Source organism: Peromyscus eremicus, unplaced genomic scaffold (assembly GCF_949786415.1).
Source record: "Peromyscus eremicus unplaced genomic scaffold, PerEre_H2_v1 PerEre#2#unplaced_240, whole genome shotgun sequence".
Taxonomy (NCBI): Eukaryota; Metazoa; Chordata; class Mammalia; order Rodentia; family Cricetidae; genus Peromyscus; species Peromyscus eremicus.
The window spans coordinates 274,752-298,043 of NW_026734476.1; the positions used below are offsets into that span (position 1 = coordinate 274,752).

A 23,292-nucleotide genomic window follows, 5' to 3' on the forward strand; every position below is an offset into this window, starting at 1 on the left:
ACACGGGAAGTTGTGACACCAAGGGAGACTATCGCCCAACTCAATGGGACCCTAGTCCCAGCACCGGGTTCCCACCTGGCAGAAGACTGCTCCCGGATGGACACAAGGGAAAGGGACAGGCAGCTGTGTACACTGATCAGGACTCCAGGGTGGGGGGCCAGAGCTTCCTGTCCCATGCTCCGATGGTCTAATATTGAGATGGGAGTGGAGAAGGGCTTCCTTCCAAAACCTTGGCCTCCTTGGTGAAGTGCGTTCAAGTGGATGCTGCCCCACATCATCCAAAGCAGGGAACACTGGGGCCAGGGACATCCACAACCTCGCCTCAACAGGCAGGCCGTCCAGGTCCCTGAGGTGAAGACAAGGACACATCAAAAGAAGAAACATTGCACCCACCTGCCCTCTTGCCTACCAAAACTTGGGACCAGTCCCCACCTTAACCGTCTCCTAGGCAGCACCAGGCAACCATTCTGACCTACCTCCAGCTCTGTCACAATCTCTCTCCTCTGCACAGCCCTCCACCTCCCACCCCTATGATCCCACCTCCTGACCCTACCCTACACCAAATACCAGGCACCACTCAGGAAACTTATCTTCCTGTTCTGTAACTTCCCCAAAACCTGTCAGGCAAGGAACTCTCTGTATCCTCTGTGGACAACCACCTATCTGTGGCAGGGCCTAGGAACACACAGGACTCGGCTCTCTCAAGAGATTCCAAGTGGACCGAGGACAGGTAACATAGAATCTGAGGGACAAGAAGCAATTCTCACTCTTAACACCAGGATGCCTACAGCACACACCCACCCTGTGTGTCCTTATGGATTTCCCTAAACATTCCAGGTGTCCTCACACAAATTTCTCTCCACGGGCCCAGACCCATGGAACAGAAAAAAGTGTCCACAGACAGAGTGGGTCTGCCCACCAGCCTACATGAAAAAAAAAAAAAAAAACACCAACAAACTAGAGAACACCCAACACCCCACAGGCAGATTCTCATTTGCTCTCGCCTTACTTTCTCTCTCTCTCATTTATCTATCCTCCTCTACCTCCACCTCCACCTCTATCTCAGTCTTTCTCTGTACCTCGCTCCTATGTACAGTCCCATCCCTGGTATCCACGGTAGCTAGGCCATGTTCAGGTGGTGGAGTGGAGGCCCTGAGTTTCTAGACCTGCCTGGCAGGCCACTCCAAACGACAGTCCTGCCACCTTTCTGATGGTTCCTACACAGTGCACTCATCCACCATGCCCCGGCATGCCCCTGAGCCCCAAGCCACAGACGATGAACCACTCCAAACCTTGTGCTCACCTGAACTGGAGATGAAGGATGGAGCCCTAAAAGGCTTCCCTACATGCAAACCTGTCATTTCCCTACATCCCAGAGCTGACCACCATAACTCTTACATACTGTGCCTCTCAGGGACTGCTATGTCTTCTCTCAGGACTAGGCCACAATAATCCCAGGTACACACACACACACACACACACACACACACACACACACACACACAAAAGCACTCCTGCATGCTTAGCAGTTGTAGGACTCCAGATAGTGCCCTCTGTTAATTTCAGAGCCTTCTCTAAGTATTCTTCCTGCTGAGATGATGTCTGGACATGTGAGTTCAGAACAAGAGGTTTTCGACTTTCACTCTGGGGGTTCTCCCCGGGTATAAGATAAGTCCAGCTATGCAGGAGAAGACAGGACTATGTGTGTCCTTCATGAAACAGAGGAGGCTTGTCAGGGGAGGCAGGGGCCATAAAACCTGGCCACTATGTTATCTAAAGTCCTGCCTGGCCTCTTTGTGAGCACCCCTGAGTCCAAACACTGTTCTGTCTGCTTCTACTGGAATTCACTTTGAGCCACCACACAGCCATACTGGGTACGAACAATCAGGTTGGATAGGATGATGATGGGGGGTTGAGGGGTCCAGACCCCTTACAGGGATCTGGTGATGTGGCTCTGGAGCTGGAACTTTTCTAACAGGTCCCAGTGCCTAAATTCAACCTGTAGCACAGCTCAAGAGAAAAGCCAGTTGTAAAAGAACCAAAATGCAAGCCAGAGAGAAGGCCTGGCAGCCAGAGAGGAGAGGGGATGGCAGGAGGAGATAAATGGATGACAGACATTTGGCCAAGGTGGCTAGCAACCAGGCCTGAGACCCTGAGCACCTCCCAGAGATGCAGGGCAGAGTTTGTGTGGTCTCCGGAAGTGAGCTGTGGATACTGCTAGGGAGGCTCAGACAAAAGCTAGAGGGTCCCGGGGTGGCCTTGTGCACCATGGTAAGGGCAGGCGAGCTGGCAAGCAGGCAGGAAAAGTTCCACACACAGACCATGATGCAGCCCAGGCTGCACAATCCCCTGCAGAGAGGTCCTCTCCTGCTGCCAGACATGGCAGCCACAGGACCTGGAGGCTGTGCTTCCATGACCTACAAGCCAAGTCTTGTGGCCCCCGCCAGGAGCCAGTCACCTGGACCCTGCTTCCTCCTCCAGCTTTCCTGGGTCATGGAGTGTGCAAGAGAACCGTTTTGGTGCTGGGAGACTATCCCTCCGCCCTTCGCAAAGCAAAAAAAAAAAAAAAAAAAAAAAAAAAGCCAAAGCTCCAAGATGGAGTACAACCATCTAGGCTAGGACTGGACAGACATGCCACTCTAGGGCTGCTGCTAGGGATTCAGTGGTGTGCAGAAGGTGAGGGTGTGGTGTGTAGATGGGGGTAACAGACTTTAACTGGTTCCTCCATTGTAACCTCCATGCACTGCACTTCCCTGACACACTCGGCTTTGTGCCAGCCCCTGAAGGCCCTGCCTGAGGGTATGGTGGGGTGCAGGGAGAGAGGGCAGGTGGTGGAGGGTGTCATGGAGGGGGCCAAGTGGGTAGTGTGTGGATGTGGGGGCAGGTTCACTTGAGAGTCTGAGCCACACCCTAAGGAAGTCCTCCACAAACCACATCTGGACTATAGGGGAGGAGCCAAAGAAACATAATAATGGTGTTGGGGTTCAGGGGCAGAGCATCGCCCCCCAGCTGCCAAACCAGGGTATTCTAACAGTTGCATCCCTGCCCTAGCCCAGCCTTCACCCCAGACACACAGACACACACAGACACACACACACACACACACACACACACACACACACACACAGCAGCTTTCAGAGATCCAGTGGCTGTCTACATGACTCCACCCACCAGGGTGACCAGTACAGCTTCCAGCATGGCCTTGGGTCTGCTGACCCAAGCTTCCAGGTCAAGGTGGCCCGGCAAGAGGGGCCTCCAAGGCTGTACCCGGTTCTTCTAAGGCAGTGGGATGGAAGGTGTTACACCAAGGGAGACGACCACCCAACTCAATGGGATCCTTGACCCAGCTCGGGCTTCCCACCTTGCAGAAGGCCGCTCCAGGATGGACACAAGGCAAAAGGGCAGGCAGTGGTGTGCACTTGTGAGGGATGCAGAGTCAGCGGCCTGAGTCCCGTGTCCCAATGTCCGATGGTCTAATACTAAGATGGGAGAGGAGAAGGGCTTCCTTCCAAAACCTTGGCCTTGGTAGTGATGAGCGTTCAGATGGATGCTGCCCCACATCATGCGAAGCATAGACCACTAAGGCCCGGGACATCCACAACCTCGCCTCAACAGGCAGGGTGTCCAGGTCCCTGAGGTGAAGACAAGAACACATCAAAAGAAAAAAACATTGCACCCACCTGCCCTCTTGCCCTACCAAACCCTGGGCCCAGGTCCCCACCTTAATCGTCTCCTAGGCAGCACCAGGCAACCATTCTGACCTACGTCCACCTCTGTCACAATCTCTCTCCTCTGCACAGCCCTCCACCTCCCACCCCTAACCTCCTGCTTCCCCACCCTACCCCACACCAACTACCAGGCACCACTCAGGAAACTTCTCTTTCTGTTCTCTAACATCCCCAAAACCTGTAAGGCAAGGAAATCTCTGTATCCTCTGTGGACACCCACCTACCTGTGGCAGGGCCTAGGTACACACAGGACTCATCTCTCTCAAGAGATTCAAGTGGACCGAGGACAGGCAACATAGAAGCTGAGGGACAAGAAGCAATTCTCACTCTTAACACCAGGATGCCTGCAGCACACACCCACCCTGTCTGTCCTTATGGATTTCCCACAACATTCCAGGTGTCGTCACACAAAATTCCCTCCAGGGGCCCAGACCCATGGAACAGAAAAATGTGTCCATAGACAGAGTGGGTCTGCCCAACAGCCTGCATGAAAATAACACCAACAATCACGAAAACACCCAACTACCCACAGGCAGATTCTCATTTGCTCTCCCACCCTCTCTCTTGCTGTCACCCCCCTCTCTCATTTATCTATCCTCCTCCACCTCCACCTCTACATCTGTCTCCCTCTATCCCTCACTCCTATGTACAGTCCCATCCCTGGTATCCAGGGTAGCTAGGCCATGTTCAGCTGGTGAGAGTGGAGGCCCTGAGTTCCTAGACCTGCCTGGCAGGCCACTCCAAACGACATTCCTGCCACCTTTCTGATGGTTCCTACACAGTGCTCTCATCCACGATGCCCTGGCAGCCCCCTAAGCCCCAAACTACACACAGGATGCACCACTTCAAACCTTGTGCTCACCTGAGCTGCAGCTGAAGGAAAGAGCCCTAAAAGACTTCCCCTACATGCAAACCGGTCCTTCCCCTACGTCCCAAAGCTGACCACCACAACTCTTACATACTGAGCCTCTCAGGCACTGCTATGTCTTCTCTCAGGACTAGGCCACAATAATCTCAGGTATACATGCACACACACACACACACACACACACACACACACACACACAGACACACACACACACACACACACACACACACACACACACACACACACACACACAAAAGCGCTCCTGCATGCTTAGCAGTTCTAGGACTCCAGATAGTGCCCTCTGTTAATTTCAGAGCCTTCTCTAAGTATTCTTCCTGCTGAGATGATGTCTGGACATGTGAGTTCAGGACAAGAGGTTTTCGACATTCACTCTGGGGGTTCTCCCCGGGCATTAGGTAAGTCCAGCTAGGCAGGAGAAGACAGGACTATGGGGGTCCTGCATGAAACAGAGGAGGCTTATCAGGGGAGGCAGGGGACATAAAACCTGGCCACTATGTTACCTAAAGTCCTGCCTGGCCTCTTTGTGAGCACACCTGAGTCCAAACCCTGTTCTGGATGCTTCTACTGGAATTCACCTTGAGCCACCACACAGCCATAGTGGGTACGAACAATCAGGTTGGATAGGATGATGATTGGGGAGTTGAGGGGTCCAGACCCCTTACAGGGATCTGGTGATGTGGCTCTGGAGCTGGAACCTTTTCTAACAGGTCCTAGTCCCTGAATTCCACCTGTTGCACAGCTCAAGAGAAAAGCCAGTTGTAAAAGAAACAAAATGCAAGCCAGAGAGAAGGCCTGGCAGCCAGAGAGGAGAGGGCATGTAAAGAAGGGAGTTAAATGGATGACAGACATTTGGGCACAGGGGCTAGCAACCAGGCCTAAGACCCTGAGCACCTCCCAGAGAAGCAGGGCAGAGTTTGTGTGGTCTCCGGAAGTGAGCTGTGGATACTGCTAGGGAGGCTCAGAAAAAAGCTAGGGGGTCCCGGGGTGGCCTTGTGCACCACGGTACAGGTAGGCGAGCTGGCAAGCAGGCAGGAAAAGTTCCACACAACCACCCCAATGCAGCCCAGGCTGCACAATCCCCTGTGGAGAGGTCATTTCCTGCTCCCAGACATGGCTGGTCACCTGGACCCTGCTTCCTCCTCCAGCTGTCCTGGGTCACGGAGCAGGCAAGAGAACCTCTTTGGTCCTAGGGGACCCAGGCGGGAGCCCTTCCATAGCCAGACCGCCTCCATTTCCAGGGAAGCTCAGGGACTTGCTGGCGGAATCGGCAAACTGAAAATTCGTGATGGCAGCAGTGCACCGAGAATGCCAAGGGCCAAGAGCGAAGGGTGCTCTCCCTCCGCCCTACGGAAAGCTAAAAAAAATCCAAAGCTCCAAGATGGAAGCAATTTATCTAGGCTAGGACTGTCCAGACATTGTGCTCTAGGGCTGCTGCTAGGGATCCGAGGGTGTGCAGAATGTGAGGTTGTGGTGTGTAGATGGGGGTCACAGACCTTAACTGGTTCCTCCATTTTAACCTTTAAGCACTGCACTTTCCCTGACATACTTGGCTTTGTGCGAGCCCCTAAAGACCCTGCCTGTGGGTATGATGGGGTGCGGGGAGAAGGGACTGTTGGTGCAGGTTGTCATGGAGGGGGCCAAGGGGAGAGTGTGTGGATGTGGGAGAAGGCGCATTTGAGAGCCTGAGCCAGACCCTAAGGGAGTCCTCCACAAACCACATCTGGATTCTAGGGGAGGAGCCTCACAAACATACTCATGGGGTTGGGGTTCAGGATCGTAGCCCCCTAGCAGCCAAACCAAGGTATTCTCACAACTGCATCTCTGCCCTTTTCCAGCCATCACCCAAGAAACACACACACACACACACACACACACACACACACACACACACACATACACACACACACAGCTGCTTTTAGAGATTCAGCAGCTGTCTACATGACTCCACCCACCAGAGTGACCCTTACAACTCCTTGGGTCTACTGACCCAAGCTTCCAGGTCAAGGGTCCAGCAAAGAAGGGGCATCCCAAGCTGACCCCGGACTTGCTAGAGCAGTGGGGTGGTGATGTCCCAGAACCAAGAGCACACGGGAAATTGTGTCACCAGGGGAGACTACCGCCCAACTCAATGGGACCCAGGTTCCCACCTGGCAGAAAGCCGCTCCCGGATGGACACAAGGGAAAAGGGCAGGCAGCTGTGTACACTGGTCACGACTCCAGGGTGGGGGGCCTGAGCTTCATGTCCCATGGTCCGATGGTCTAATATTGAGATAGGACAGGAAAAGGGCTTCCTTCCAAAACCTTGGCCTCCAAGGTGAAGTGCATGCAGGTGGATGCTGCCCCACATCACCAGGAGCAGGGACCACTGGAGGTCGGGGACATCTACAACCTCGCTTCAACAGGCAGGCCAGCCAGGGCCCTGAGGTGGAGACAAGGACACATCAAAAGAAGAAACATTGCACCCACCTGTCCTCTTGCCTACCAAACCCTGGGCTCAGGCCCCCACCTTAACCGTCTCCTGGGCAGCACCAGGCAACCATTCTGACCTACCTCCAGCTCTGTCACAATCCTTCTCCTCTGCACAGCCCTCCACCTCCCACCCCTAACCTCCCACCTCCCGACCCTACCCTACACCAACTACCAGGCACCACTCAGGAAACTTCTCTTTCCATTCTCTAACTTCCTCAAGACCCTGTCAGGCATGGAACTCTCTGTTTCCTCTGTGGACACCCACCTACCTGTGGCAGGGCCGAGGCACACACAGGGTTCAGCTCTCTCAAGAGATTCAACAGACCAAGGACAGGCAACATAAAAGCTGAGGGACAAGAAGCAATTCTCACTCTTAACACCAGGATACCTGCAGCACCCACCCACCCTGTCTGTCCTTATGGATTTCCCTAAACATTCGAGGTGTCATCACCAAAATTCCCTCCAGGGGCCCAGACCCATGGAACAGAAAAAAGTGTTCATAGACAGAGTGGGTTTGCCCACCAGCCTGCATGAAAAAAACACCAACAATCACGAAAACACCCAACATCTCACAGGCAGATTCTCATTTGCTCTCGCCTTACTTTCCTTCTCTCATTTAGCCATCCTCCTCTACCTCCAACTCCATCTCTATCTCTGTCTTTCTCTGTCCCTCTCCTATGTACAGTCCCATCCCTGGTATCCAGGTTAGCTAGGCCATGTTCAGTTGGGAAATGCTTTGCACTCCCAACAGGAAGTCTTCCTTCAATGAGCAGTGAAAGTCTCCAGAGGTCCTCCTCCAAACTGCTGACACCTTCCATGATGGAGCCTAGAAGAAAATCACTCTACCTGCCACCTGGAGACAAGCCTGTCTATGCTCTTCCAAATCTCCCTCTCCACAAAACCTCCTGGAGACATTTGATGAGGCTAAAAAGGGAGCTTCATACTGCTGGGGGTGGAGGCCCTGACTTCCTAGACCTGCCTGGCAGGCCACTCTAAAGGATGGTCCTTCCACCTTCCTGACACCCACCTACCTGTTGCAGGGCCTAGGCACACACAGGACTCAGCTCTCTCAACAGATTCAAGTGGACCGAGGACAGGTAACATCAAAGCTGAGGGACAAGAAGCAATTCTCACTCTTAACTCCAGGATGCCTGCAGCACCCACCCACCCTGTCTGTCCTTATGGATGTCCCACAACATTCCAGCTGTCCTACACAAAATTCCCTCCAGGGGCACAGATCCTTGGAACAGAAAAAAGTGTCCATAGACAGAGTGGGTCTGCCCACCAGCCTGCATGAAAAACAGCCAAAAACAAGAGAACACCCAACACTCCACAAGCAGATTCTTATTTGTTCTCCCACACTCTCTCATCCTGTCCCTCCCCCCTCTCTTTCCCTGTCACCCCCCCTCTCACTTATCTATCCTCCTCTACCTCCACCTCCACCTCTATCTCTGTCTCCCTCTGTCCCTGTCTCCCATGTACAGTCCCATCCCTGGTATCCAAGATAGCTAGGCCATGTTCATTTGGGAAATGCTTTGTATTCCCCAACGGGAAGCCTTCCTTCCATGAGCACTGAAAGTCTCCAGAAGCCATCCTCCACACTGCTGACATCTTCTTGATGGAGCCTAGAAGGAAATCCCTCTCCCTGCCACCTGGAGACAAGCTTGTCTATGGTCTTCCAACTCTCCATCTCTACAAAGCCTCCTGGAGACTTTGGTGAGGCTAAAAGGGGAGCTTCCTGGTGCAGGGGGTGAGGTTGGAGGCCCTGACTTCCTAGACCGGCCTGGTAGGCCACTCCAAAGGACGGTACTGCCACCTACCCGATGGTTCTGACACAATGCTCTCAGCCACCATGCCCCAGCACACCCCTGAGCCCCAAACCACACACAGGATGTACCACTGAAAACCTTGTGCTCACCAGAATTGGAGCTGAAGGATGGAGCCTTAGAAGGCTCCACTACATGCCAACCTGTCCTTCCCTCAACCCTGGCCTGACCACCATAACTCTTACATACTGTGCCTCTCAGGCACTGCTTATGGACACTCACAGGATTAGACCACAACAAAACCAGGAACACACAAACACCCAATACACACACACACACACACACAGACACACACACACACACACACACACACACACACACAGAGCAGTTCTAGGTCTACAGATAGTGTCCTCTGTTAAGATCAGAGCCTTCTTTAAGTGTTTCTCCTGCTGAAATGATGTCTGGACAGGGCAGTGCAGGACAACGGGCTTTTTGAACTTGACCCTGGGAGTTCTCCCTGGGTTTAAGGCAAAGGGAGCTAGGCAGGAGAACACAAGAAGGAGTATGCAGCCTGCATGTATCCTGCATGACACAGAGGAGGCTTGTCAGGGGAGGCAGGGACCATGAAACCTGGCCACCATGGTACCTAAGTTCTTCCTGGTCTCTTTGTGAGCACCCCTGAGTCCAAACCCTGGTCTGGATGCTGCTACTGGGATTCCCCTTGAGCCACCACACTGCCTTGAGCTCCTGATCACAGGGTACACACAACCAGCTTGCATAGGATGATGATGCGAGGGGGGGGGGGACCTCGCAGACCACTTGTAGGATTCTGGGGTTTTGCTTTGGAACAGGAACCTTTTCTGACAGGTTCCAGTCCCTGAATTCCACCTTTAGCACAGCTCAAGGGCAAACCCTGTCAAAGGAACCAAAGGCAATCCAGAGAGAAGACCTGGCAGCCAGAAAGGAGAGGGGCTTTCAGGAGAAGTTAAATGGATGACAGACTTTTGGCCACAGTGGCTAGCACCAGACCTGAGACCCTGAGCACCTCCCAGAGATGCTGGGCAGAGTTTGTGTGGTTTCTCAAATTGAGCTGTGAATACTGCTAGGGAGGCTCAGAGAAAAGATGGGCGGTCCTGCGTGGCCTGGTGCACCATGGTAAGGGCAGGCAGGCCGGCACACAGGATGTTTCCCCAAAACGACCATGATGCAGCCCAGGCTGCACAATCCCCTGCGGAGAGGTCCTCTGCTGCTGCCAGACATGGCGGCCCCAGGACCTGGGAGGCTGTGCTCCTGCCACCGGCAAGCTAAGTCTCGTGGCCCCTGCCCGGAGCTGGTCACCAGGACCCTGCTTCCTCCTCCAGCTCTCCTGGGTCAAGGAGCGGGCAAGAGAACCTCTTTGGTGCTGGGAGACCCAGGCGGGAGCCCTTCCCTAGACAGCCCGACTCCATTTCCAGGCTAGCACAGGGACTTGGTGGTGGAATCGGCAAACTGAATCTGCGTGATGGCAGCAGTGCACCAAGAATGCCAAGGGTCAAGGACGACAGGTGTTCTCCCTCTGCCCTTTGCACAGCAAAAAAAAAAAAAAATTAAATATTAAAAAAAGCCAGTGATCTCCTCCCAAGCTCCAAGATGGAGGCCAACCATGTAGGCCGGGACTGGACAGACATGAGGCTCTAGTGCTGCTGCTAGGGACCCCAGGTTGATCAGCAAGTGGGGGTGCGTGGTGCAGATTGCGGTTACAAACCTTAACAGGTTCCTCCATGCCCTGCATTGCCCTGAGACACTCGGCTTTGGGCGCTTACCAGCCCAGAAGGCCCCGCCTGAGAGTATCATGTGGTACCTGGAGAGGGGCCAGGTGGTGGAGGGTGTGATGGAGGGAGCCAAGTGGGGAGTGTGTGGATGTGGGTATAGAAGCTCTTGAGAGCCTGCACCAGACCCTAAGGGAATCCTCCACAAACCACATGCCAATCTGGACTATAGGGGAGGAGCCTCAGAAACATACTCATGGATTTGGGGACCAAGGGCTGAGCGTCGCCCCCTAGCTGCCAAACCAGGGTATTCTCACAGCTGCATCCCTGCCCTTGCCCCGCTAGAACTCCAAACACACACATACACACACACACACACACACACACACACACACACACACACGAGTGGCTTTCAGAGATCCAGCCGCTGTCTACATGATTCCACCCTCCAGGGTGACCAGTACAGCTGCCAGGATGGCCCTGGGTCTGCTGACCCAAGCTTCCAGGTCAAGGCTCCAGCCAAGAGGGGCCTCCCAGGCTGACTCTGTTCCTTCTGGGGGCAGTGGGGTGGTGATGTCCCAGAACACAGAGCACAGGAGAAGGTGTCACACCAAGGGTGACGTCCAACCAACTGAATGGGGCTCTAGGCCCACCCCCGGGCTTCCCACCTGGCAAAAGGCTGCTCCCTGATGGACACAGGGCAAAAGGACATGCAGCTGTGGGCACTAGTCGGGGCTCCAGATAGGGGGACTTGTAGCTAGAGTTTTCCTGCCTGACCCACGGTCAGGGCAAATCTCTCTCACCCGCCAGTCCCACAGCCACTGAGACCCGATCAAGTAAACATAGAGACTTATATTAGTTACAAACTGTATGGCCGTGGCAGGCTTCTTGCTAACTGTTCTTATATCTTAAATTAATCCATTTCCATTAATCTATACCTTGCCACATGGCTCGTGGCTTACCGGGATCTCACCATGAGGCTTGTCATGGTGGCAGCTGGCAGTGTCTCTCTCTCCGCCTTCCACTTCCCAGAATTCTTCTCCTTGTTCCGCCTATACTTCCTGCCTAGCCAATGGCCAATCAGTGATTTATTTACTGACCAATCAGCAACACACTTGGCATACAGACCATCCCACAGCACTTCCCCTTTTCTTTACTTAAAAAGGAAGGTTTTAACCTTTACATATCTCCAAAGTCAGCTAGGTATATTTGGGAATTTGGGTGTAGTTTCTCTTATTACTTCCTGCTGGAGGGGGGCGCTGTATCTTATAGGGATACAAAGAAAATTTTAGAATTATGGAATAGTCCGTGAGGGTATGTCTTCTGAGCCAGTTGCCTTGAAACCATTCTGGATGTTGGATCATCAGGGCCATGGTGTCATCGGAGACCTTTCAGGGGGTCTTGGCTGGTCAAACCTGATGTATCTTAATCTTGAACAAATCCATAGCCTCTGGCTTTCTGTGGAAACAAAATCAGAGCCTCCTTTCCAAAGCAATATATCCTTACATCCGAATTTTGAAGTCAAGGTACCTTTAAAATATACATTTTGGCATAACTCAACAGCTTTTGTAATCAAATGTTTTTCTTTAGTTACAAATATTAAAGAGAACATAATCCAGATTCTCTGTGTGGTAGCCATCTTTACGTGGCTTATTTTTTTTATATTAGCTTGAGCCTATTGCTTTAAACTGCAGCCTTCTAAGCCTAAAACGGCGCTGGCGCTATGGCTGCTGGCTCCGACCATTTCAGCTTCCCAACAAGGAGGTGGTTTTCCACCAGCTCTGGGAGCCATCAACTCTCAGACATAGTGGGTCTATGCTTCTATCAAAGCAGCGTGTAGCCCAGAAACCTCTTTTTTTTTTTTTTGTACTAGCAAAGGCTAAATCTATCATACAGCTTAATGTGCCACTTGCAGAGGCCTCATTTCCGCCATACTGCAGGTCGAGCATGCACGCCAGGAACCCGCCATAGTAGCTCAAACATGCAGGCTACCACTAGCTTGAAAGAGATAACTAGGAGCTGTTTTTAGCTCCATTTTAGAATCTTTTTACTCAGGTTTTAGGTGGAAACTCTTGCCAACACATTGGGCGCCATATGTAGCTTGAGTTTTCCTGCCTGGCCCACAGTCAGGACAAATTTCTCTCACCCGCCAATCCCACAGCCGCTCAAACTCGACCAAGTAAACACAGAGACTTATATTGGTTACAAACTGTATGGCTGTGGCAGGCTTCTTGCTAACTGTTCTTACAGCTTAAATTAATCCATTTCCATTAATCTATACCTTGCCACATGGCTCGTGGCTTACCGGCATCTTCACATGCGGCTTGTCATGGTGGTGGCTGGCAGTGTCTCTCCCTCAGCCTTCCACTTCCCAGAATTCTTCTCTTTGTCCCGCCTATACTTCCTGCCTAGCCAATGGCCAATCAGTGATTTATTTACTGACCAATCAGCAACACACTTGACATACAGACCATCCCACAGCACAAGTCCTAAGTTAATAGAAAATAACTTAACATTTCCTTATCTTTCTGCTACAGTGACCATTAGTAACAATGTTTTCTGGTTAGGTTGCTTGGTTGGGTTGCTTGGCAACTCAACAGTCCCCTGATCTTTTCCCAAAGAAAGTTTCCTGGTCTGCCTCTATAAAACCCACCTGAGAAAAGTAAAATTTTGCAGCTAAATCAGAATACTGTCTTGCTGTCAATTCTTTGTGTCTCTTGTCCCTTTCATTTGCCATTTGCCCTTCTAGGGTTTCTGCTGAAGATCCCGCTGGCCAGGACAGGGATGGGCCACTGTTTACACCACAGGGGGCATTAGACTAGGCAATAGCTTGATCACAGACTGAAGTTGAGTGCAGTGAGGTGCAAAGGTCTCCATTACAAAGAAGGGCTGATGGGGCACAGTGAGTGACTTTCTCTGTAATTTCTCTGCATGAATTAATCCCTCCTATGTGAATGAAGACTGGCACTATTAGGTGGTGTACAGTTTATGGAGGATAGCTTGAACTACTAAGTATTCAGTTTCCAAATAGCAAACTCTTCTACGGAGATGTGTGCAATCCTTATTGATACAGTGAAGTCAGATGAGAGGTTGGAGATACAGGCCATTGGCTGTAACTCCATGTGTTAGTTTATACTACACAGTAGCTATCATTTTATGTGGGACAAAGTCATACAGTCTCTTATTAATGGTATTCACTCTACCATGGAGGTGCCTACTCTGATTCAAAGTCAGTATAGCTACATATGCTTTCAGTTATTCTTGCCACTTTTAAACATCAATTATTGGTATCCTTTTTAATATTCATTTTCTTTTGATGAATTACTGATAGTTTTTTTCTATGTTTCCTAATTTAACAATTTTATTCCATTTTTTTATTAACTGGTATTTGTTTATGTATTTATTTATGTCAGTTTATAACAGTGCTTCTCAAACTTGGAGGTCATGGCTCCCTTTGGGGGATCAAATTACCCTATCACAGGACTGGCCTAAGACTGTCAGAAAGTGTGGATATTTATATTATATTTCTAACATGAACAAAAATATAATTATGAAGTAGCAGTGAAAACAATTTTATAGTTGGGGTGTCACCACATTATGAGAAACTGTATTAAAGAGTCACAGCATTAGGAAGGTTGTGAACCATTGGTCAACATACCTTGTAGCTCAGGCTTGCCTCACACAATATACTTTAGAATTGCTTTGAATACCTATTCCTTCCTCTGCCTTCCAGTGCTGGAAAGATAGTCCTGCAACTCCTTCCAGGCTGGGCTTTGACTAGTCTGTGGGAAGGAAAAAGAGACCAGTGTATGAGTATCCTCCAACTTCTCTAGATTTTATCATGAATTTACAAATGATGTGGAACTTGTGTATGAATTGAGTTCACTGACCAACTATAAAGCAGGTATAGTCACAGCAGAGAGAGAGAGATGAGGAAGAAAGAGGGTGAAAACTTTCCTGCTGTGATAGTAGTTGACCTTAGCAATGAGTAGTGAGATAATCAATGTTACAAGATCAATAAATGTTCTGACTGGCCATTTCTTTGGTCCACAGACCAGGCAATCAAGAATCTGGATACCAAAGAACTGAAATTTCGTGAAAGCAAATTAGAGTAGTTACACCATTTGGACCTAAGAAATAGAACTGGAAAGAATGGTGTGGCCCTGCCTAACATGACTGTGTTTTCCAGGTTTAAGATGTATACCCCAAGAGAAATGGTATGAGTAGTACTTGGTGTCCTCTAATACAAATCCCTGGTCTCTGGAGCACATGGCCATAAATCCTGTTTCAACTTTTTAACAAAATTATTTGTGATTATGTTTACAATATTATCACTTTGTCTTCCCTGCTTTCATACCCTCCCATAGACCCTTCATTGTGTTCTAATCCATGGCTTCTTTTTGTTTAAGAACAGTTTCTGTTTGAATGTGACCTGTGTTTGGTTGTAGGACTTCCCAGCTATGAAGCAACAGGTTGGTTGCAATGGACAATGAGTGCGTAATGAACTGTGCACCTATAGGACCATGTGCCTTGGAAGAAAAACAGGAAGTGCTCTAGGATATTAGAGAATTTTAATAAACTACCAAATCCCCATGTTAGTGTCCTATCCAATCATAGTGTGGAAGGACCCACCTGGGAGGGTTTTTTCTTTCTGAGTCCTTTGAACTCTGCTCACCCAGTAGGGAAACTGCTAATGTCCTGAAGCCCAGCTTGGTGGTCCTAGCTGATGAGAGATTCTGGAAGTGTTAGCAATCAGGAGCATCAGCAGGAGGTAGCTTCCAGGTTCTTTCCAGAATTATCCTCTTGTTCTGCTGTAATGAAGTCCACAAGCCATGCCATGGTGAGTGTAGCATGTTCAGAGCAGGTCTGTTGAGCTGTCTTTTCTGCTGGGACTTGGATGAACCATGATCCAGACTGTGTTTTTTTGGTCCATGTGGTGACATGGGCACTAGTCCTTGTCCTCTGAGCCTTCCTGTGTATGGATTTCCTGGACATGTGGAGACTCTGAGAATCTGGCTTGGGAAGATATGATGCTTGTAATATCACTGTCCAGTGTGCACACACGGCTGAGTTTTTGTGTGTAGTGGGAAGAAAGATTGGAAAACTGAAAGTCTAGTGTCTAGAAGTTCTGAACATTGCACTTCACTTTCAGGTTGGTCTTATAAATATTATAAATATTTTAGAAACTGATTGAAAGATGGTAATGGATTGTCTTTCAGCAATACATGATTAGAATGCTGCTAACTTTGCTACAACCAGCTACAATTGGTATGATTTTGTGAAGTTTATTTCTGGGGACAAAGGCAGTTTCTGATCTGCAGAAAATTCTCAGGTGTGCATGGTGTTATTTGGGTGGATAGGGTAGAATGCACATCTTTTGTCATAATCCATGTGACCAGAAAGCATTCATAACTAATAAGAAGTTTTTGTGTCATGATTTGGGAGCTGGTTGTTGTCCTAAATGAAAGCATGCTCCATGCCCCCTCTCATTCTGTCTCAAACTGGTTTTCTCTTTAGATATTACTATTGCATATGTATTTATATGTCTATGAACATGAATAAATATGAGCTGCTGAGTCCATTTTTCATTTTTTCTATTTACATGATTTCAGTACAACCACTTTGTTTTGGATAACCATCAGGAGGCTCATCCATGGGAAACACAATTCTCCCTCTCAATAGTCATTAGTTTCCTCTAGTACTTGGTCTAGGGAGAGGGTTCATTAGATCCTTTTAAACCTTCTATGTTACTATGTCTACTGGCCATGTTTTCTCTTCCACTTGAGATCTTCTTGCAGGGCTCAGCATCTGTGTACTTTGTCAGCTGTGGCTTTGGGTTCCCAGGTCGTGTATGAATGCAGGTCTAGAGTAGGTCTCCTCTTCCAGAACCCTGTGGTTGTAGTCGATGGGCTGCTCTGCTGTCTCTTCTGGCCTTGATCTTAGAGAAGCTCTCCATTTTAGCTGCCAAGTACTCCCCATTCTGCTACTTTCCCAAAACCTGAGGTCACTACAAGAATCCCATATCCTCTGACTCAGGCTAAAAATAGTAAGTGTCTACAAGGTTATTTTTAGGGAGGAGGAATGTCTGTGAGCATGTTCTGTGGGTGTGTCTGTGAGGGACTTGCCTGGGGAATGCATCTGGAGATTGCAGTGCTTGTGAGGAGAGAACTGGAGGAATCTCTGTTAGAGTTTGCTTCAGGGAGAGGGTGTGTTTAGTAGGTGATTTGTGGGATTGGCCCAGGGAAATAGGAATGCAGGGCTGCAAAAGTTCACAGGCCATGTGCACCAACACTGCTCTTCTTTTGCCTATCTGAAATATCTGTGGAATTGAAGGAGGTGTTCATGGAGTGTCACCTGGCCTGATCATTTGCAGCCCTGAAACTACTCCCTGGAAACAGCAGACCTGGATCTAGCTGGACAAGGACTCAACCAAGGCTGAGGATGAAACCCAGAGATGTGGAGCTCAAGGTGCTGCTGCTGTAGTATTTAGGAGTAGCAGGATGCTGGGAACAGTGCAGGAACAGCTTACCATGGTCATAGAGCTGAGAACCTGATGGAGGAAAAGTGAGACAAAAATCCACCCACCGTTTTTTAAGGATTTTCCTGAAACCAGGTTGCCTTCTGATTCTTTGGTATCTAAACCAATCTCCAGGCCCTTGTTTGAGTCCATATGCTTTCCAAATACATCCTAGTGCTCAGCTGCCATACTTAGCTTTCCAGAGGACCCCATTATCTCTGAGACTTCAGATATTGCTAGAGTCTTGGATTTTCCTGAGACAGCATGGTTGATAATCATAGGTGAGCTCCTTGGGATAACTACAAATGTTATGAGGCAAATAATCTCATTTCAGTTGTTTTGAGGCATTTGCTATTTTGTATTTAAAACTCTTGTTATATTGGCTCTTATGAGAAGTATGGAGCTTGTTGATATTATAAATTATTGCTGTTTCTATAGATTGTGGTTTTGGTCTGTTGGAAAGAGTTGTAGTAATTCAAAGGACCAAGCAGATGCCGTAACAGGCTGCTCAGTCTTCTCTCAGAGATCAGGCCTCAATTTCAGTTTCCTGAGACTGAGCAGGCAGTCTCTGGGAGGGCTGTGAAGAAAAGACATAGTCTTTGCAGTATCTCCCTTTCTGCATGTACTCTGACTGCTCAAAGTTCAGCCAGATGTTTACTGTCTGGGACCCCTCACAAACTTAGAGTTATGTGCACGAGTCAAGGACAGAGCCTAGACCACTGAGCCAGCCCCCACATTCATTACATGCTTGGCCAGCCAACCCCCATGGCACCTCAAAGACAGAGCCTGGACCACTGAGACAGCCCCCACAGTCAGTATGTGTTTGGCCTGCCAGCCCCCATGACAGCTCAAGGACAAAGCCTGGGACTTGTGCTGGACTGCCCTCAAATGATAATTTTATCCCCCAACCTGTAAATTCAAAGCTTTCATACCCTCACCCAATTAAAAGAACAGAGACCTTCAAAAATAAAAATAAGCCAATCTGAGTTGCACCATTGCCAAACCCTCCAACTGCCCTGAATGGCTTGTGATTTTTGCCTTTAAATAGCTAGCCTCACAAAGGAAGAGGAACTCCTCCCTGCCTCACTTTATTGGGTGTAGGAATGAGTTCCCTGTCTAGACTTGTATCTATAGAATAAACCTTGCTGTTGCATTCTGGACATCCATGGTCTTCAGTGGTCTCTTTGGGGTTACAATCTGGGCATAACAGTAATACATTCAGAATGGGAAAGACCTGCCAAACAACTGACAACAAGTGCTGGAAAAGAACTGGGGCAAAAGAGTAATGTCATGAGCAAGAATAATATGTGTGGTTAGTGTGACAAAAATTACATTTTATGATGCTGATGGTCATCACACAAAGTTCACACTCCTAATTCCTAACTAAGGTCCTAAGACTCCTTCCTCAAGGCTGCTCACCTGTTCTAAGTATGTTTACTGAAGGTCAGCTCTAGTCTCTAATAGACATCTGTTTTGAAGTTTGGGATCCTGGGGGAGACTTTTCATATGTAGATCAATGTGGTGTCTCTCCAGATGTATAGACCAGAGCATTGCTTTTGATTTCTGCTTATATACTACCAGTGTGTGTTATGGGATTGTGGGCCTGTGTCTGCTTGTTATTAGTGAGTGATGTCACTGAGTTCTGTTTATCAGGTACAGCTTTGGGTGTAGTGAAGTTACTGACTAAGCTATTTTTAGTTGTCTAAAAGACCTTTCTTATAATGATCATTCCAATTAGGGTTCTGATTCACATATACATATGACCATGAATAACAAATAATACACCAGGATTCCATGGAATGAATAATGGTACAGCTTTTCATTATGTACCTAAAAATGGGAAAAATAAAGGTTTAACTTGTAAAAGTTATTGGCAGCAGATTTATCAAAACAGTCATCTCAAGAAACATAGTTGATATTGAAGAAGTGCACAACTAGACTCTATGTTCCCTTCAAGGACAAGGAGCAACCTTGTCATTATTCCCACATTGGGTTAAATGTGAGCTGAATACTTCATGTAATCTATCATGGGGACTTAGGTGGGCCCTACCAAAATTTTCATGGTCTAATAAATTATGGTATAGAAGCAAACCTATACTATTAGTCTTTCTCAATAGAATGGGTTCATGGTTTTCTCACACTGGACATATCCTACTTCTTTGTGAACATTATTACTTAGTACCTGTGGTAGTTTGGATGAAATTTTCTCCCATAAGCTCATAGGGATTGGCACTATTAGAATTTGTGGCTTTGTTGGAGGAAGTGTGTCACTGTGGAGGTGGGCTTTGAGATCTCATATATGTTTAAACCATGTCTAGTCTCCGAGATTACCTGTAGGTCATGGTGTAAATGCCCAGCTCCTTTTCTAGCACCATGTCTGCCTACATGCTTCAATGTTCACCATGATGATAATGGACTAAACCTCTAAAAATGTAAGCCATGCCAATTAAATATTTTTCCTTCGTAAGAGTTGCCATGTTCATGGTGTCTCTTCACAACAATAGAAACCCTAACTTAGTCAGTACATGATTCACTAGTCATTAAAGAGGAAATACTTTTGAGAAACACTGCTAATTTTTCTTTTTTGATAGAATCATATTATGTATAGGCTTATGTGATTTCTCTTCATGTTTTATTAATAGAAATCCTAGTAATCCACTACAGTCATTCATTATTTCACGTAACATACAACAGCAGGTATTTAACTCAAAGTGTTGATAGCATAATAAATAATAGTAAAATTGTTTATCAAAAATCTCCTATTTTGATTCCAATAAAATTAAAAATAGGGGGATATTCCAAAAATTTCAATACAATGCTTGGAAAATTTCCAACTATTTTAGAAAAATATTCTTAAAAATTCACTAGGTTACCAGTAGCTGCGATATTTACTTTTATATGTATTGTTTCAGCTTCCACATTTGGGGTCTTAGCATTAAAACAAAATCTGTAAATACCTCAATTTACAAATAAGTTAGATAAAATGTTTCTAAATTAGAAGAAGTTCAAGGAAAGATGGATATTAATTTCATAGAATGATTGGATGGAGGGGAAATAACTTAGGAATGAAACAGTATAAATTTTCTCCCACTTCCAGATCTACTGTAGTTTAAGGAAATATAAAGACCCTTGTTTGAAAGGTCTCTCCTGTTCAGAAAACAGTCATGCTTTGAATGAGATGTTTTCTGGGATTTGTTTTAAAATATTCAATGTATATTATCCATTAAACTGTACAGTGTGAGGATTATTCTAGTTGGAGCTTTCTAATGAGATCTTGTCTCAAACAACAAAGCAAAATATATTATACTGTGTGTGTGTGTCTGTGTGTGTGTGTGTGTGTGTGTGTGTGTGTGTGACAGAGAGAGAGAGAGAGAGAGAGAGAGAGAGAGAGAGAGAGAGAGAGAGAGAGAGAGAGAGAGAGGCAGGCTGAGAGAGAATGTTCATTTCCCACTTTCCCTTCTTTTGGCTTTGCTGGTGTGTCATTATTTATTTCCTGTGTTTCCATGAGTGTAGTTAAGCTCCATGGGTTGGAGATTTTCTTCTGTGGGGCTGGACTTGTAAATGATATTGATTAAATTTGAATAATCATGGAATATCTTATTTTCTCCCTCTGTTGTAAATGAAAGTTTTGCTGGGTATAGTAGTCTGGGTTGGCATCTGTCATCTCTTAGAGTCTGCAGTGCATGTGTCTAAGACCTTCTGGCTTTAGAGTCTCCATTAAGAAATCAAGTGTAATTATAATAGGTCTCCCTTTATGCATTACTTGGTGTTTTCCCCTTGCTGCTTTTAATAATCTTTGTATATTCTGGATGTTTAGTGTTTAGATTATTATGTGTGAGGGTACTGTTTTTAGTCCAACCAATTTGGCATTCTCTATGCTTCTTTTACTTTGAACTCCTCCTTTAGGTTGAGACATTTTCTTCTATTTTTTTCTTGAACATATTCTCTGTTCATTTGACCTGAGTTTCTCCTTTTTCATCTATTCTTTATTATTCTTGTATTTGTTCTTTTGTACTGTCTTAGATTTCCTGGACTTTTGTTTCAGAAATTTTTTTCTTGGGGGGGGGAGTTGACCAATTTAGCCGTTACTTCTATCTTATCTTTAATGCCTGAGGTGCTTTCTTTCATTCCTTCTATTCTGTTGATGGAGCTTGCCTCAGTATTTCCTGTTTGCATCCTAAACCTTTTCCTTTCCAAAATTCCCTTAGTTTGTATTTTCTTCATTGCTTCTATTTCCATTTTCATGTTTTGAAAAGTTTCATTTATTTTCTTCAACTGCTTGTTTCCTTTTTTCCTTTTTTTTTTTTTTTTTTGAGATAGGGTTTCTCTGTATAGCTTTGCACCTTTTCCTGCAACTCGCTTTGGAGACCAGACTGGCCTTGAACTCACAGTGATCCATCCACCTGCCTCTGCCTCCTGAATGCTGGGATTAAAGGTGTGCACCACCACCACCCAACTCAACTGCTTGTTTCCTTTTTCTTGGTTTATTTAAAGGATTTATTCATTTCCTCCAGTTGTTTGTGTTTTCTTTGATTTCTTTAGGTACTTATTCATTTCCTTTTTAGGGATGTCTATCATCTTCATATAGTTGGTGTTAAGGTCTTTTTCTTGTTTTTCAGCCATGTTGTAATATTCAGGGCCTTCTGGGTTATGGTGGAGACTTATTGCCCTTGCTGTTATTGACTACATACTTATGTTTTCATCTAGACATCTGGATTTGTGATGATTATAGTTCTAGGTCTTGATTTCTGGGTTTGTCTAAGTTGCATGGGTGTTAAGTTCTTGAATTTTTGTTTCCCCTCTGGATTTTTTCATAGTGGAATAACTTTGTGTTGCCTGATTTATTGGTCTGCTCTGCTGATGTGTTCACAGGGAATGCCTACTGGTGTTGGTGGCTGGGTGTATGGGGGAAGGAGCACCAATGAGATGGGGGAAGGAGGATTAGAGAGGATGGTCTATGAGATCCACAGAAGGTGTGGGCAGGAGGAGGGAGGCTTCAGCTGGGGATCTGTTGCAACACTAAGGACCAGCCATAGGGGATTTGATCTGGGGGAACAGATCACACCTCTGCCTTTTAAGTTCTTCCTGCAATATCTTCTACAATAATTCCCCAGACTTAGGAAGGGATTGAGCTATGTATGTTGATTTGAGCCTCAGCATTTCTTGTCAATTATTCTTTACACCTTGGCCAGATATACATCACCGTGTCAATCACAATCTACTTCAGTTAGAAGCATCTAAGTTGAGGGGTCAGCGGTCCATTGTTCTTTGGATATAATGATAAGGTATTTTAAGTCAGTTTAATTTTATTTTTGCTTGGCAGCATGATAATAATGCATTCTTCTCATGCACGGCCTGCCCATGACATGTCTATCCTTAAGTTCTTAGTCTGATTATGGTGCCATGTATTTTCTTTCATCCTTTGGAAATAGACTTTGATACAGTCAGGAAGTAGTTGTTGTTCTCATGATACTTGTGTTATTATTACACCAGTAGGCAGGTCTTGACAGGCCAGTCATTATTGTAGCTTCAAGTGTTTGTAGTTGGGCATGACTGATGATTACTTGTCTCCTTCAGTAGCTTACATAGCACTTTCCAGCACTATGAAAGCAAGTCAGTATGGATAAAGCTTCTGCTTCTTTACCACTTTGATTTTGCCATGCTCTATGATGCAAGCGTATGGTGTCTTTATCAATAGGGTCATATCATCAAGTTCTTGAGGATAAACAAAAAAAATAACAATGTGGTGTAATGTTTAAGGAATTTTTGGAACACAACTGGCAAAAACTCCAAGAGAAGTAACTTACACATGGCATAGAGTTTTTGTTTCCCTCTGTTGTCCATTAAGAGCTTATTTTTCTGTTTCAAAGTATCTCATTTCAATTCTATATCTCTCCCACCTCTCTGTCTATTAACCTTTCTATGTGTGTGTTTGTGTCTCTCTGTGTGAGTGTATGTTACTGATATTAAAGTGTCATAAATTTCCATGTCTTTTAAAAAGGTCTTTTGTTTCCTTTAACACTTTCTCATCTCCCTTCCATACAATACCTTAACACCCATTCCAGTTTAATACTCCTTGATCTATTTTTCCCTATGTATCTGTGCATTTTGTCTCTCCTCTCTCCTTAGCCATTCCCATTGGATTTGGTAAATTTCATGAACTAAATGGCTATTA

At 46.9% G+C, this 23,292-nt stretch overlaps 1 long non-coding RNA gene across 1 annotated transcript; it reads right to left on the minus strand.

Moving 5' to 3' along the window:
• Positions 1-655: 655 nt before the first annotated feature.
• On the minus strand, positions 656-6,877 carry LOC131901724 (uncharacterized). Its single transcript, XR_009376854.1, has 4 exons — positions 6,765-6,877; positions 3,953-4,030; positions 3,362-3,632; positions 656-742 (listed from the first exon to the last, which is right to left on the minus strand). It is a non-coding gene; the product is annotated as an uncharacterized LOC131901724 (long non-coding RNA).
• Positions 6,878-23,292: the final 16,415 nt, after the last annotated feature.